We start from the raw sequence: 15,164 nt of genomic DNA, 5'->3' as shown, positions 1-15,164 counted from the left end.
TGACCTTAACACAATGAAACAGGATTGGATTAAAGTAACAATTCAGATGATCTTTTTGAGGAAATCTCAGTTTTGTGGTAGGATGAATTTTCTTTTTGTTACATCCCCATTGTTGTGTTTTGTTGGTTAAATTGGTGGGACCTTAAGTATGTGGTTGCAAAGTTGCTAACTGAGGGATAACTATTAGATTAAATATTAAAGTCAATCATCTTGCAAGTTTCCAAGTTAGTACCACAGAATTGTTCTGAAGAAGGGTCTCGACCCAAAACGTCACCCATTCCTTCCCTCCTGAGATGGTGCCTGACTCACTGAGCTACTCCCTCTCGCTCCATCCACCCCCCATCCTAGTTCTCTAACTAGTCTGACTGTCCTCCTGATTCCATTTTATCTTTGGTTGCTTCGTTGTCACTTCCCCTGGCTATCAATGATTTATTCTACATTTTCCTTGAGCTTCATCCCCTTTGATGTCTCCTTTTCACATCTTACCCTTCCATATCTCTGTGTTTCCTTCTGACTCTCAGAATGAAGAAGGGCCTCAACCCCCGAAACGTCAGCCATCCCTCACAACTAAACAAAAGTAGACTGAAAGATATAAAAGAACAGGGTAAAGTTACCAATTCACAGTTTTACAGCAGTTTCACCTGCCTTTCAGTTCCTTCTTCCTTCCTAAAAGATCCACCTGTAGCATCAACCTAATTGCTCCTTGTCATCTCTGCCAACCTTAAACCAGGAACATCTCTGACTTACAACGAAACACTCAGCACGTCCGGCAGCATCAGTAGAAAATAAAACAGTTAACTTTTCAGTAGAAGACCCACTGTCCTGAAGCATTACCTCAACTGAGAAGCAGATGCTGCCTGACCTGCTTATTGGTTCCAGCATTTTCAGATTTCCAGCACTAGTCATTTTTCATGATTGTTGTTCCTGCCTTGCACCCTTTGATATTGTGGTTTTGCTCAAAACATAAGTATGATTTAAAAACTGCCATATAACATGGTAACATTAGAAGACATTTACTGATTTAACCTTCCCATGCTGCTGGGGAGATGCACCCTGCCCCAGCGACCTGGGTTCAATCCCACCGTCTGGTGAGATTGCATATTCTCTGGTTTTCAACATGCTCAGGTGTCTTCCCACATCCCAAAGACTTCCGCCACGGTAAATTGCCCTTTGTGTGGAGATAAGTGGTCAGATATGGAGGGAGCTGATGGGGAGATGGGAGTATAAAACATGTTAGTATCATAATCACAATCCAAAATTCCACCAGCCTGGCTGTGTGGTCATTAAAATACAATACAACACAATACAATACAATACAATACAATAAGACATTGAAGCAGAATTAGGCCATTCGGCTCATCAAGTTTGCTCCGCCATTTTCCCTCTCAACCCCATTCTCCTCCCTTCTCCCCATAACCTTTGACGCCCTTGCTAATCAAGTATAACGGGATGCAAAGACAGTCGGCAGAATGTCCTGTTTCTGTGCCGTATGATCTGTTCTCTCTATGACAAAATCCCTGACCACCATGTTAATTTAATTGAGAGCTGGCCAGGACTGTGTTGCTAGACTCTGAGAATAAGGGTGGCATGGTGGCGCAACGGTAGAGTTGCTGCCTTGTAGCGCTTAGAGCGCCAGAAACCCCGGTTCGATCCCGACTACGGGTGCCGTCTGTACGGAGTTTCTGCGTTCTCCCCGTGACCATGTGGGTTTTCTTCGGCATCTTCAATTTCCAAACACTCCAAAGACGTGTAGGTTTGTAGATAAATTGGCTTGGTATAAATGTGAATTGTCCCTAGTGTGTGTAGTATAGTGTTAGTGTACGTGGATTGCTGGTCGGTGCGGACACGGTGGGCTGAAGGTCCTGCTTCCCCGCTGTATCTCGAAACTAAACTAAAATTACACATTTGCTTGTCCACCCTACTTGAGCTTTGAAGTGTTGATTTAATGTCACACTGGAATAACTCCACTCATTAATGCAGTTTTTATGGTTGGACAACGTGTCAGGCAATGTGACAGACACCTGGTCCAATCTTAATTCTAATCTTGCACAGTCAGCTCCAAACTTTGCAGATGTTTCCCACATCTGGCCTGGCAGCAGGAGATGCAGATGTGCCCAGCTGGAGAATATGAGAGGCGGCTTACGACTTTGCCATGCTGGAATATTGCAGTTTTTATGAAATCCTATACAATGAATTAGACATGGGCTTTTGTGAAGGGGTTTAAATTCTTGCTCAGTTCTGTTTGGTTTGGTTTATTGTCGGGTGTACCGAGATACAGTGAAACACTTTTGTTGCGTGCTATCCAGTCTCTGGAAAGACAATAGATGATTGCAACTGTGGCATTCACAGTGTATAGACACCTGTAGGAGTAGAGATTTAAGAGTGTGGAGCGATTGTAATATGTGGATGTAGATATCTGCTTCTGTCGCTAGCAGGCGAATAGTCTGAAGAAGGGTCTTGACCCAAAATGTCACCCAATTCGCTCTCTCCAGAGATGCTGCCTGTCCTGCTCTGTTACTCCAGCATTTTGTATCTAACTTTGGTTTAATCCAGCATCTGCAGTTACTTCATGTACAAATAGTCACCTGCGTTGGCCATCATCTTGTTATCTCCTGTGTGCAAATGTGATGGTCCTGGCATCGTAAAGGAAACATGACAGCGAACTCATAACTCCAACGAACATATGGGACTGTATTAAAAATCTTGGGTCAGTGGCAGTGGAACTACACACAGATTTCCTGCGTAGCCCTCTCCGTGTTTGTACTTTATTTTCAACTATTTAGCACAAAATATTTCGATAAAGGTCTTCAGCATGGCACCCATTAGTATCGGCAGAATACAGCGTGTTTCATTTTGCAGGGGGGTGGGGGGGATGAGGCCAGAGTGGAGATTGTGTGTGAGTCACTGTCGACATTTGCCTGGCTGGCTAACGACCAGGCATAATGTTGATTATTCCCCCCCCCCCCTCCTGACATGCACGTTAGTTTTCATCCAATCTTCCGTTTCCCAGCTGGTAAATTTCCCTAGATAGTGGTTGCAGACCTCCCAAGTACAAAACAGCCTGTAGATTTTGAACAGGTAAGTGTGGGTTTTGTGCTGCCTCTGTTGAATAGGCACAGTGTGCGCCATTGAAAGGCAGGAGGTGAGTCTTTGCCCCTGAGCATTATCTTCCCAGCAGACAGACCGAATCAGGCGTTGTCTTTCACAGAACAAAATGGGAAAATCAGAGAGCAAACTGCTTCACGTCCAATATGCTTCCAGTGCATGGTTGGACCAGATCCAACTATGGCACAGGTCCAGAAACAAAAGGATGAACAAACAGACAGAACTATCACATAACTCAGTTAAATATTTACAATAAACATTTATCTACCCAACCATTTAGGTCACAAAATAATAGATAAAACAAAAAGCTCTGTGACTTTATGAACTACACTAATCCTTTGAGATTCTAAATAACCATGTTGCAGTCTATTGGAACCCTTGACAACTAAGGAAGACCAATTGCTGTAATCATTTTTGCTACAAAATCATTGCTTCTGCCTCAACGGACCCCTCCTCGATGGAGATATTTAAACTGTTTTATTGCAGTTTTGTGTTGTGGGATTGTGTCACCATGACATACCGGATTTTGAACACCCGGGCATTGAGGGAAAAGGAAGTGATAGATTTTTCATTGATAATGGTCTTGTGAAGCATTGTACAATGTTTTTCCCACACTTCAAATTGTTTTTATGTCAGTGAATTCAATCTGTGATTTGTTTGAATTAACTTTCTGCCTCCAGTGTAACATTTGCTACTTTGCTACTGAGATTCTCAATGTTATTGGGATCAGCCTCCAAGTCAAAAGCTGCAAAAAGGAAATTTCATATGTGTATGAAGGAATATCTGATGCAGGTTTAAACCGAAGATGGTCACAAAATGCTGGAGTAACTCAGCGGGACAGGCAGCATCTCTGGGAGAGATGGAATGGGTGACATTTTGGGTCTGGACATCTGAGGAAGGGTCTCGACCCGAAACGCCACCCATTCCATCTCTCCAGAGATGTTGCCTGTCCTGCCGAGTTGATCCTGCATTTTGTGTCCATAAAAGGAAATTTCAATCTGATTTAAACAATGGTGACAAGTATTAAGAATTTGGAGGTGCCTAAGATTCCCACAGTTCCCATCAATCAGGAAGTTAAGTGCCCTGATGCCATTCTGTCCCTCTATCAGTTCCCTTGCCTCTACATTCAGTCTGAAGGAGGCCGCATAGCAGAAGCGTCCACGTTACGAGGCAGGAAACGGGAAGTATCCTGAGCTAACTCTGCTACCACCATCATCTATTGCAACAAGTGATGGCTCCCACTGATTGTCGCTGGAAACTTGCGTCCTTTTCAGGATGAACGATGACAGTGATGTCAACATTTGAAACATGGAAGATGGACACAAAAGAAGAAGTCTGAAGAAAGGTTCTGACCCAAAAATCACCCATCCCTTTTCTCCATTGGTGCTGTCTTACCTGTTGAGTTACTCCAGCACTTTGTGCCTATCTTCAGTATAAACCAACATCTGCCGTTCCTTCCTACTCAAAGCCTCCCTATTCTTTAACTTCAGCTCATTCAAAATGAAGGTTAAAAAGGTGTTCGTCTGCCTGCTAAATTGTTGTGATTCATGCACCGAAACACCTAGATCCCTCTGCACTTCACTCATTTGCAGTCTGTCTAATTAGATAAAAATCTGCTGTTTGATTTTCCTTACCAAAATACAAGACCTCACACTTCCCCACTATAACCTCGTCCTCAACTCAAAGAAGACGAAGGAAATCATCGTTGACTTCAGGAAGACCAGAGGTGGCAGACATACCCCCATCCACATAAACGGGACTGAGGTGGAGCGCGTCTCCAACTACAAATTCCTCGGGGTACACATCTCAGAGGATCTGTCCTGGTCCCTCAATACCACCAAACTGATCAAAAAGGCGCAGCAGCGCCTCTATTTTCTGCGGAGGCTTAAGAAAGCTCACCTGTCCCCCCCAGATCCTGTCCAACATCTACCGCTGTACCATCGAAAGCATCCTGACCACCTGCTTCACGGTATGGTACAGCAGCTGCACCACAGCTGACAGGAAGGCACTGCAACGGGTGGTGAAAACCGCTCAGCACATCATCGGTGCCCCGCTCCCTGCCATGGATGCCCTCCACCGCAAACGGTGTCTGAGACGGGCCGGGAAAATCATCAAGGACCCCTCCCACCCTAACCATGGACTGTTTGCCCTCCTCCCATCAGGGAGGCGGTACAGGAGCCTCAGGTCTCGCACAAGCAGGCTGAGGAACAGCTTTTTCAATAACACCATTACACTGCTGAACTCACAGTCCCGACGCTAGCTATCTTTTATACTCTCCTATCTGTATACATATATTTGCCTATGTACCAGTTTAATTCATCCACAGTGCACACATTGTTTAACCAGTATTTTTTTTATTTCTACTATCTTGCACTATGACCAGACACTAAACTGCATTTCGTTGTACCTGTACTCGTATTTGTGCAATGACAATAAAGTTGAACCAAATCAAATCTAATCAAATCAATTAACCTCCATTTTACCAGGTTTTTACCCACTAACACAATCTATCTATATTCCTTTGCACAATCTGGCTATAGATAAATTGAGTATTCACTATTACCTATCGATACTAGTCCCATTTACCAACACTTGGTCCACTACCTGTTGTGCCTCATCTATTCAACTGATCATCCAGCTACTTCTAAGAGATTGTGAGAGTGCCTATCACCAACACACACTCAGACAGTGTGCTCTAGATTCCAACCAAAAAAAATCTTCCTTCAGACTCCCTCCAAATCCCCTCAGCTCTTCCCCTCACCCAAATATTATTTTCTCCAGTTTGAAACATCTCTGTTATTGGAGCAAAGTTTGGACTAACTATCATGTTTGTCCTTCTCATACTTTCGTGTACATTCTCCAAACTTACTTCCATTTTAGGGCAAACATCTGGGGGCTATGATCATTTTACACAAAGGCAACAGACCTATTCACAGTGTAACGTGCAGGAATGGCTTGAACTACGCTTCAATGCCCTTTCTGATAAATAACCTGTAGACTTGGAATGAAATATATATTTCATATATACACTAAATATTTCTTTCCAGCTTGCTCTGCAGTCTCTGACATAGCCACAAGAACTGGATGAATTATAGGTCCATCCAGTCTTCTAGTGGAAAGTTCATGACTGCTCTCCTCGAGTAAGTTGTTTATTTTTAGTTCTTAAAACTGCAATAGCAGTGGAATATTTGGTGAAATCTACCTCTAGTGTTCAACCTATTCACAGGAACCCCTTGAATAAAGTTCAGAAAACATGCCTGAAGGTTGATGAGGCTGTTACTTTCAGTAAACTAGTGAACAAACTGGGGGGGGGCACAGTGGTGCAGCGGTAGAGACCCGGGTTTAATCCTGACTACGGGTGCAGTCTGTACGGAGTTTGTGCGTTCGCCCTGTGACCGCGTGGGTTTTCTCTGGGTGCTCCGGTTTTCTCCCGCACTCCAAAGAAGAGCAAGTTTGTGGGTGAACTGGCTTCTGTAAATTGTCCCTAGTGTGTAGGTAGAACTAGTGTTCGTGTGATCGCTGGTCGATGCAGACCCGGTGGGCCAAGGGGCCTGTTTCCGCGCTGCATCTCCAAACTAATCTAAACCTGTTGGGCAAACAACATTTTTGTCTTGAATTAAGAACCAGATGCTCATTTGATGAAAAATAAATATCAAGTGGCAAGATACAATTCAGAGAGAAGTTGAAGGGAGCAAATGCCGTTTAAAAAAATGCTAACCAAGTCATAAGTGTTTAATTTGTAAGACAGCGGAGATATAAAAGTAATGAGATGCTGGTGGAGTAATAAAACAAACCTGTTGTGAAGTCTCCAAGGCAGGTAAAAGCAGTGAGGAAAATACACTTTTTTTTTTAAACATATATTCAAAATTCCCTGAAGTAATTAAAAAAAACATGATTGCACTGTTGATTTTTTAGTGCTAATCAGAGCAGAAACAAAATTACTAATAAATTTAAAATTCAATGTTATAAAAAACAGTAAATGCAGGAAACACTGGGCAGATCAAGCAGCATCTGTGGAAAGAGAAGTAGCTATTCAAGGGACTACGGTGGCGTAGCGGTAGAGTTGCTGCCGTACAGCGCTTGCAGCGCCAGAGATCCAGATTATATTGCGACTACGGGTGCTGTCTGCACGGAATTTGTACGTTTTCCCCATGACCCGCGTGGGTTTTCTCCAGGTTTCTTCCCACATTCCAAAGACGTACAGGTTTGTAGGTTAATTTGCTTGGTATAAGTGTAAATTGTTCCTCGTATTTGTTAATGTGTGGGTATCGTTGGTCGATGCGGACTCGCTGGGCAGAAGGGCCTGTTTCCGCTCTGTATCTCTAAACTAAACAAAAGTAAACTAAGCTAAACTAAACTAGACTAAACTAAACTTGAAAAGTTCATTCTGTCTAATCTGCGGAGTGTGTTCAACAATTACTTTGTTTTTAACTTCAGGTTTCCAGCAGCTGTAGTTTTTTGATTCTCATCTTTGTGTGCATGCCTTCAAATACCTTTACCTGGGTACAAATTGTTACAACAAAACCCAATTCACACAAGCCATCCTCAGAAATGGTACGACTGTCAAAAGTATTGTGCAATGTTCATCGTGTATCAAGTGGGGCCCAAGTGGAGTTGCAACTCAACGCCGTACACTCTGTCAGGAACCCAGGAGGGAAAATTAGAAAACCAGACCTCTCGGAAACAAGCAGATTACAACATGCCTGCAGCAGCCTGATGGATGGTCAGTGGAAAGAAGAACTAACAAAGCACCATGTTTGGTAGAAGAGCAGCAAATAGTTACAGCAGAGAACAGGCTAGAGTCATTAAGTATATCTCCTCTTCAGCTCACCGAAGACGAAAATTAGTTCATCCAGACAAGTCGACATTTAGGATTTTCCCCAGATCAATGGTACATTTCTCCAAAACGCCCAGAAATAAAATCAGATGTTAAGCATTGTATAGAAATGTACCACTCAGTGACATTTCCTTTGGTATAATAGATATATTTTAACAAAGACCCATTGTGATTAATACCATGACCTCTATTCATTCTTCCCCTTCAGTTTCCAGAGAAATTGACTGATTGGTAGCTTTTTCTTTCATTGACTTCCAGCTACAAGCAAAGTTTCTCATTTTTAGATCAACAAATAATGGGCCAGATTATATTTCAAGAGTTGCCGCCAGTGCAGGTATTATTGATTGTTTTGATGGTGGGTAGGTGTGACTGCTTGCCATGCAATGGGAGCTCTGTGAATTTCACCACATCAAAGACTTCGAGACTTAATGGTTATTTTCTTCAGTAGAAGGCATCAAAGAACAATCTGCCTTTGGGACAAAAAATTGTATGCACAGGTGTGTTCACATTACTACTATAGCCGCTTATAAATTTAGAGTCTGCACATTATCCATTGCCATTTTAAAGAAACAATACCTGTTCTATTGTGATATTATATATATATATATATTGAAATATGTTGTGTGTGTGTGTGTATATTATATATATATATATACACACACACACAAACATATATATATATATATATATATATATATATATATATATATACATGCTTATATATAGAGATATATACATATATACATATACATATATATACACACACACACATACACACTATTACACAGAAGAGTTTCGACCCGAAACATTGCCTGTTTGCTCCGCTCCATAGATGCTGCCTCACCCGCTGAGTTTCTCATGCATTTTTGTCTACTCACTATTATACAGGTATATCTCAATAGTATGGATATCATTTCTTTAAAATTGTAATGGACAATGCAGCCTCTAATTTTATAAGCATCTAAATATATATATGCAACATATTTCAGGTTGAAAGTTAAACCCATTGACGATTAATATAAATAGGAACATGAAGAAAACATCCATGATAGATTTGACTAAGAAAATTAATATATTTAGCACATCATTCATGAACAGGTCGTAAACATCCATAACACTCAGAGTGCAAATGTTCCTTTGATAAATTTTATTAATTCCATTTTACAGTGTAACCGATAAGAGTCTGTCCCGTCTGCTGTGCCCTGTCTCGTGTGTCACTCCTGTAACTGCACGCTATAAACTGAGTGAAATGTAGGAGCTGATATTTGAGAGCAGTTCAAGCTGTCTGCATTGAAGAACCTTGTATTCATTTGGCTGCCGATTTATGTGGTGACAATAGTGATACATAACCGACACATCTCTCCTCTACAAAGGACTTACAATGTGCCTGTGTCAGGTTAATGGCGCAGCCTGGGGTGATAGCCAAGCTCCTGGGTGTGGCCTTCTCCCGACTACCAGCTCTGGCTGATGCTCCTCCGTGTAGTTCCATGTGAATCCTCGTCCTTCTGCCTCCGCAACCATCCAGCCCACGGTCCTCCAACAAAAGCTGCCTCTAGTATCTGGCATGCGGCAGCACTGGCTTTCCTCACTGATGTTGATCAGTGTTACTTGTGACCCTGTTGTGCATTGTGGAGAAGATGTCTGCTCTCCCACCCTTCACTTGTTCTGACGTTACCTTCTGGGCACCTGCAAAAGCTGCATCTTAAGCGAGGTGCTTGCCCATGGGTTCACAAAACCTGCTGCCGCTGATAAATGATAAAATATTCAGCTCTTGTCGAGGAGCTACAGGAGCCATCAAGCATATGCACATTCATAGTGCAGTGAACACACTCACACATATTCACACTAACAATTATACTCACATTCACACTTGAGACCACACTCACACTTGTTCACACTGCAGCTAACGCTCACATGCATTCATACTGGTTATCACACTCGCATTCACACTCGTTTTCACACTGCCACACTTTCACCATGCAGTGATCACACTCATACACTACATGTTCACACTGTTGTGATCACATACATACCCATTTACACCACAGTGAACAATTTCATACACATTTACACTCAGGGAATGACACATGCTCATACTGCAGTGACCATACTTATAATATTTACACTCTAGTGATCACAGTCATACATGACCATGCTGTGGGAATTACACTCATACACGTTCAGACTACATTGACCATACTTATACATTTGCACAGTAGTATCAAACACACTTTCACACCATTGGTCACACTCAAATGATAACATTCACAGTCACGCAATGATATCCCAGGATTCATATTTACACACACACACACACACACACACACACACACGCACGCACGCACGCACGCACGCACGCACACCCCACACACACACACACACAGGGGTTATACACACATACATGCTCGCATGCACACACACACACAGAGAGAGAGAGAGAGAGAGAGAGAGCTGGAGGACACACACACACACACACACACACACACACACACACACACACACACACACGCACACACACATACACGCGCACACACACACACACACACACACACACACCACACACACACACACACACACACACACACACACACACACACACACACACACACACCACACACACACACACACACACACACACACACACACACACACACACACACACACACACACACACACACACACACACTCCAGAGTTGATGTGTGATTAGCTGATTCACTATCACATACTGACACACTGGAAGAGTCACGCTCATCCTCACATGCCTGCCTGCACACTGAGTGATCATACTTCAAAACATTCACAACTGCTGAATGACCGCACTCTCCCAGGGACCTGGCAGCAGAGATTCCAAGCAGCAAAAATCATTTCTCAACATTATTGGAAATCATGCGCTTTTTAGAATGCTACTAAATAATTCATAATTTAGCCTCAATAATATCTACATCTTTTAAAAATTGTTTGAAGGCCCCAATATCCCAGTCTCCCTGCAGTGCCCAACTCAAATTTCTAACTTCTTAACACAGAGTTATAGGTGCCTTGCCATTATATTGTTTTATTGTTTTAATAATGCGTTTATAGAGTTTTAATGATCCATTTGCATTATATCTTCCATTAAATACATTTCCACATCAAGGAGCAGTAACATAAAATGTAATCAACAATGCTCTGCTGCGGAGTTGCTTTGAGCCTGAATATTTATTCTTCATATCATGTTTTAAAGGTTCAAGATGCTTTTGCACTATTTTGAAAATGAATGTGTTCCTTCTGGCCTTGAATTGTATCTCTTTGTGCAACTTGTAGAGCTGCTGCCTTATAGTGAATGAGTAGGTTTACCTATGAGGAGCATTTTTTGACACTGGGCCTCGCTGGAGTTTAGAAAAATGAGAGGGGACCTCATTGAAACACACAGAATAGTGAAAGGCTCGGATAGAGTGGACGTGGAGAGGATGTTTCCTCATGTGGGAGAGTCTAGAACTAGAGGTCATAGCCTCAGAATTAAAGAACATTCTTTTAGGAAGGAGATGAGGTGAAATTTATATAGTCAATTATTTGCCACAGAAGGCTGTGGAGGCCAAGTCAGTGGATGTTTTTAAGGCAGAGGTGGATAGATTCTTGATTAATACAGGTGTGAGAGGTTATGGGGAGAAGGCAGGAGAATGGTGTTAGGAGGGAAAGATAAATCAGCCATGGTTGAATGGTGGAGTAGACTTGATGGACCAAAAGACCTAATTCTAATCCTATTCCTTATGACCTTATGACACACTAGGGGCAATTTACAATTTACCACGCCAATTATCCTACAAACCTATATATGTCTTTGGAGTGTGGGAGGAAACTGGAGCAAGCAGATCACAGGGAGAATGTACAAACTTCGCACAGACAAAAACCCATAGTCAGGATCGAACCCGTGTCTCTGGCGCTGTAATGGGACTGTCCCACTTTCACGACCTAATTCACGACCTCTGCCGAGTTTGCCCTTGACTCATACTCGCAGCATGGTCGTCACAAGGTCGTAGGAGATCGTAGGTAGGTCGTAGTGGGCCGTGATGCTAGTCGTAGGTACTCGAAGCATCAAGTAGGTCCGGGCGTTTTTTCTAGCCTGATGAAAAATGTCCACGAGTAAAAAAGGTCGTGAATTAGGTCGTGAAAGTGGGACAGGCCCTTTAGGCAGCAATTCCAATGCTGCGCTTCCATGCCACCCAGATGATCCGGTTTCATCCCGCTTCACAAAGGCGTGCGGGTTTGTAGGTTAATTGGACTTTGAAAATTGCCTCTCGTGTGTATGGAGTGGATGAGAAAGTGGGATAATAAAGAATTGGTATGAATGCATGATCAATGCATGGTGTGGACTCAGTGGGCCGATAGGCCTGTTTCCAGTCTGTGTCTATCAATCAAAATTTCAATGCAGGCAATAATGATCCTTCTGATTGTAATGTTTGATCCACATCTTCCTAGCAGGAGGAAGAGAACTTTAGAAAAGGATTCACATTTTGTCACTTTGATGACACATGGCCAATAACAAGGTCTGAAAATAAATGGACATTCTACTGAAACGTAAAATGACAAAGAAAAATAACCTTGCAACAACAGGCAAGGGATGAGTAAATAAAGCTGATTCATAAATTAATTCAGTTTAACGCGAGGGGCCTGATTTCTGTTTCCAATTATGAAACTTGATTTTTGGGAAATTTTACAATATGCAAACTACCTCAGTTTTAAGGTGCGTACAGATGGGAGCTGAACTGGCAAATATGTGTCTACATGCCTTGAAGCTGCTGAGCCTGAACATATGATTTCCTGTCCATTAATCTTAATGGAAGGAAAATGTGCCTGGCATTCATCTGTTCTGGGTGGGAGAAGCAGCGACAATCTTCCCATTTACAGGGTCTTTGGAGATAATCACAAATGGCTTGAATTGAGACTCAAAAGATGCAGGTCTTGATCTTAAATGTCGACTATCCCTTTGCCCCCACAGATGTTGCTTAATTTGCTGAGTTCCTCCGGTAATTTGTGTTTTATTGTTTAAAGATACAGCATGGAAACAGGCCCTTTGGCCCATCAGATCCTCACCAACCAATGATAACCCATACACTAATTCTACATGATCCCACTTGTACATCCTACACAATAAGGGCAATTTACAGAAGCCGATTATACAACAAACCTGCACATCTTTAGAATGCAGGAAGAAACTTTAACACCTGGAGAAAACTCACAAGCGTACAAACTTCACACCGACCGCTTCCATAGTCAGGATTGCCCAAGTGGGACAGGCCCTTTACTGTAGATAACCTGTTTTCCGGTTCAGGCGCTGTGCACATGGCAGCCAATAGTCACTCCTCATCTTTTTACTTTTGTCCTTATTTAATTCCTATTTATTTTATAATGCACATGACACCTTCGATGCCTGTATCTCTTGTACCTTTTGACTGGTGGAAGACCAATTTCCCTCTGGGATAAATAAAATGGGATTGTATCGTATACTGCCAATTTTAGTGCGTGCAAGCTGATATAAAAACACCGACATCCTCTGAACCTTCATCTAAGAGCAATTCTTCTGGGATCCCATCCTCGCCAGCCACAATGCCAGCATTCAGATGTATGACGAACCACTTCAATGATGGAGAGAACTTGAGGGCCTCTCTGAGAACCTTCTTTGTTAGTTGACCACTGGCACATTGAGAGGTTTTGTTGAAGAGATAGTTGACGTGTTTCGTGCACATCGACATCATTTCCTCTTGATCTCCCATGGTGTTCTGACTGCCACTGACTGCAGAGCACCGGACCCAACTTTATTTTGCTGTGTCACTCAAAGAACATATTTTGTTGCTATATCAATGGAAAAATCGAACACTCTGATACTGGTATCCTTTCGAGTGGCTAATTCTAGTGTTTTTTTATTGAATTATATCACAATCTAGTAACATTAGCCCTAACCCAATTTAGAACATATCCTCCTCATCTATTTTTGTCTTTTATTCCACATCTTTGCTAAATCTCACTGAATGATGATCACTATCTCCAAAATGGTTTCTCAATAAACATCCTTTCCACTGATTTGCTCCATAAACCTAAGTCCAATATCATTTCTCCCTTGAGGGAACTGTTGCAATTTGCAAGGATGCATTTCGTTGTCTCTGTACTGAATGCATTTTGTTGCGTCTGTACTGTACACTGACAATGACAATTAAAATTGAATCTGAATCTGCAAGATAATTAAAGAAATTCTCTTGAATGTAGTTCCAGAACTCTGCAGAATGTATGCTCTTTGTTCTGGTACTGTCTCGATTAATGTTTAGGTACTTGAAGCAACTACAACTGTACCTTCTAGAAACCTGCTGACATTTCTCTGCTTCCCTCTGACTGGTTGGGGCTTAGACCACATTGGCTATGTGTGGCAGCAGATCACAGACGGTTGAGTTGCTGTCACAGAGCTATTGGGTGGCACAGCAGTAGAGTTGCTGCCTTATCTCGCTTATATCACCAGAGACCAGGTTCGATTCTGACCATGGGTGCTGCCTGTACGGAGTTTGTAAGTTCTCCCTGGGTTTCTGCGTGGGTTTTCTCTGAGTTGTTCGGTTTCCTCCCACACTCCAAAGACTAATTTGTAGACTAATTGGCTTGGTATGAATGTAAATTGTCCCTAGTATGTGTGGGATAGTGTTAATGTGTGGGGATCGCTGGTCAGTGCAGACTCGATGGGCCAAAGGGCCTGTTTCTGTGTTGTATCTCTAAACTAAACTAAACTAAGCTTCAACGGTCCAGGTTTGATCCTAACCTCCAGTATTGTCCGTGTGAATTCTCCCTGGAATCATGTGGCTGTGCTCCAGGGTCCTCCCACATTCCAAAGATGTACTGGTTGGAGAGGGTCCAGTGGAGGTTTATGAGAATCTTCCCGAGGATGATTGGGTTAACGTATAATGAGCATTTGACGGCACTGGGCCTGTACATGCTGGAGTTTAGATGGATGAGGGGGCACCTCATTGAGATTTACTGTATAAAAAGGCTGGATAGTGTGGATATGCAGAGGATGTTTCCACTAGTAGGAGAGTTTAGGACCTGAGGGTGCAGCCTCAGAATAAAAGGAAGTTCCTTTAGAAAAGAGATGAGGAGGAATTTTGTTAGTCAAAGGGTGGTGAATCTGTGGAATTCATTGCCACAGACGGCTGTGGAGGACATTCTTCGCGGAGATTGACAGGTTCTCGATTAGTAAGGATGCCA

This window comes from Leucoraja erinacea, chromosome 30 (assembly GCF_028641065.1).
Source record: "Leucoraja erinacea ecotype New England chromosome 30, Leri_hhj_1, whole genome shotgun sequence".
NCBI classification, from domain to species: Eukaryota; Metazoa; Chordata; class Chondrichthyes; order Rajiformes; family Rajidae; genus Leucoraja; species Leucoraja erinaceus.
This window is presented reverse-complemented; position numbering follows the sequence as displayed.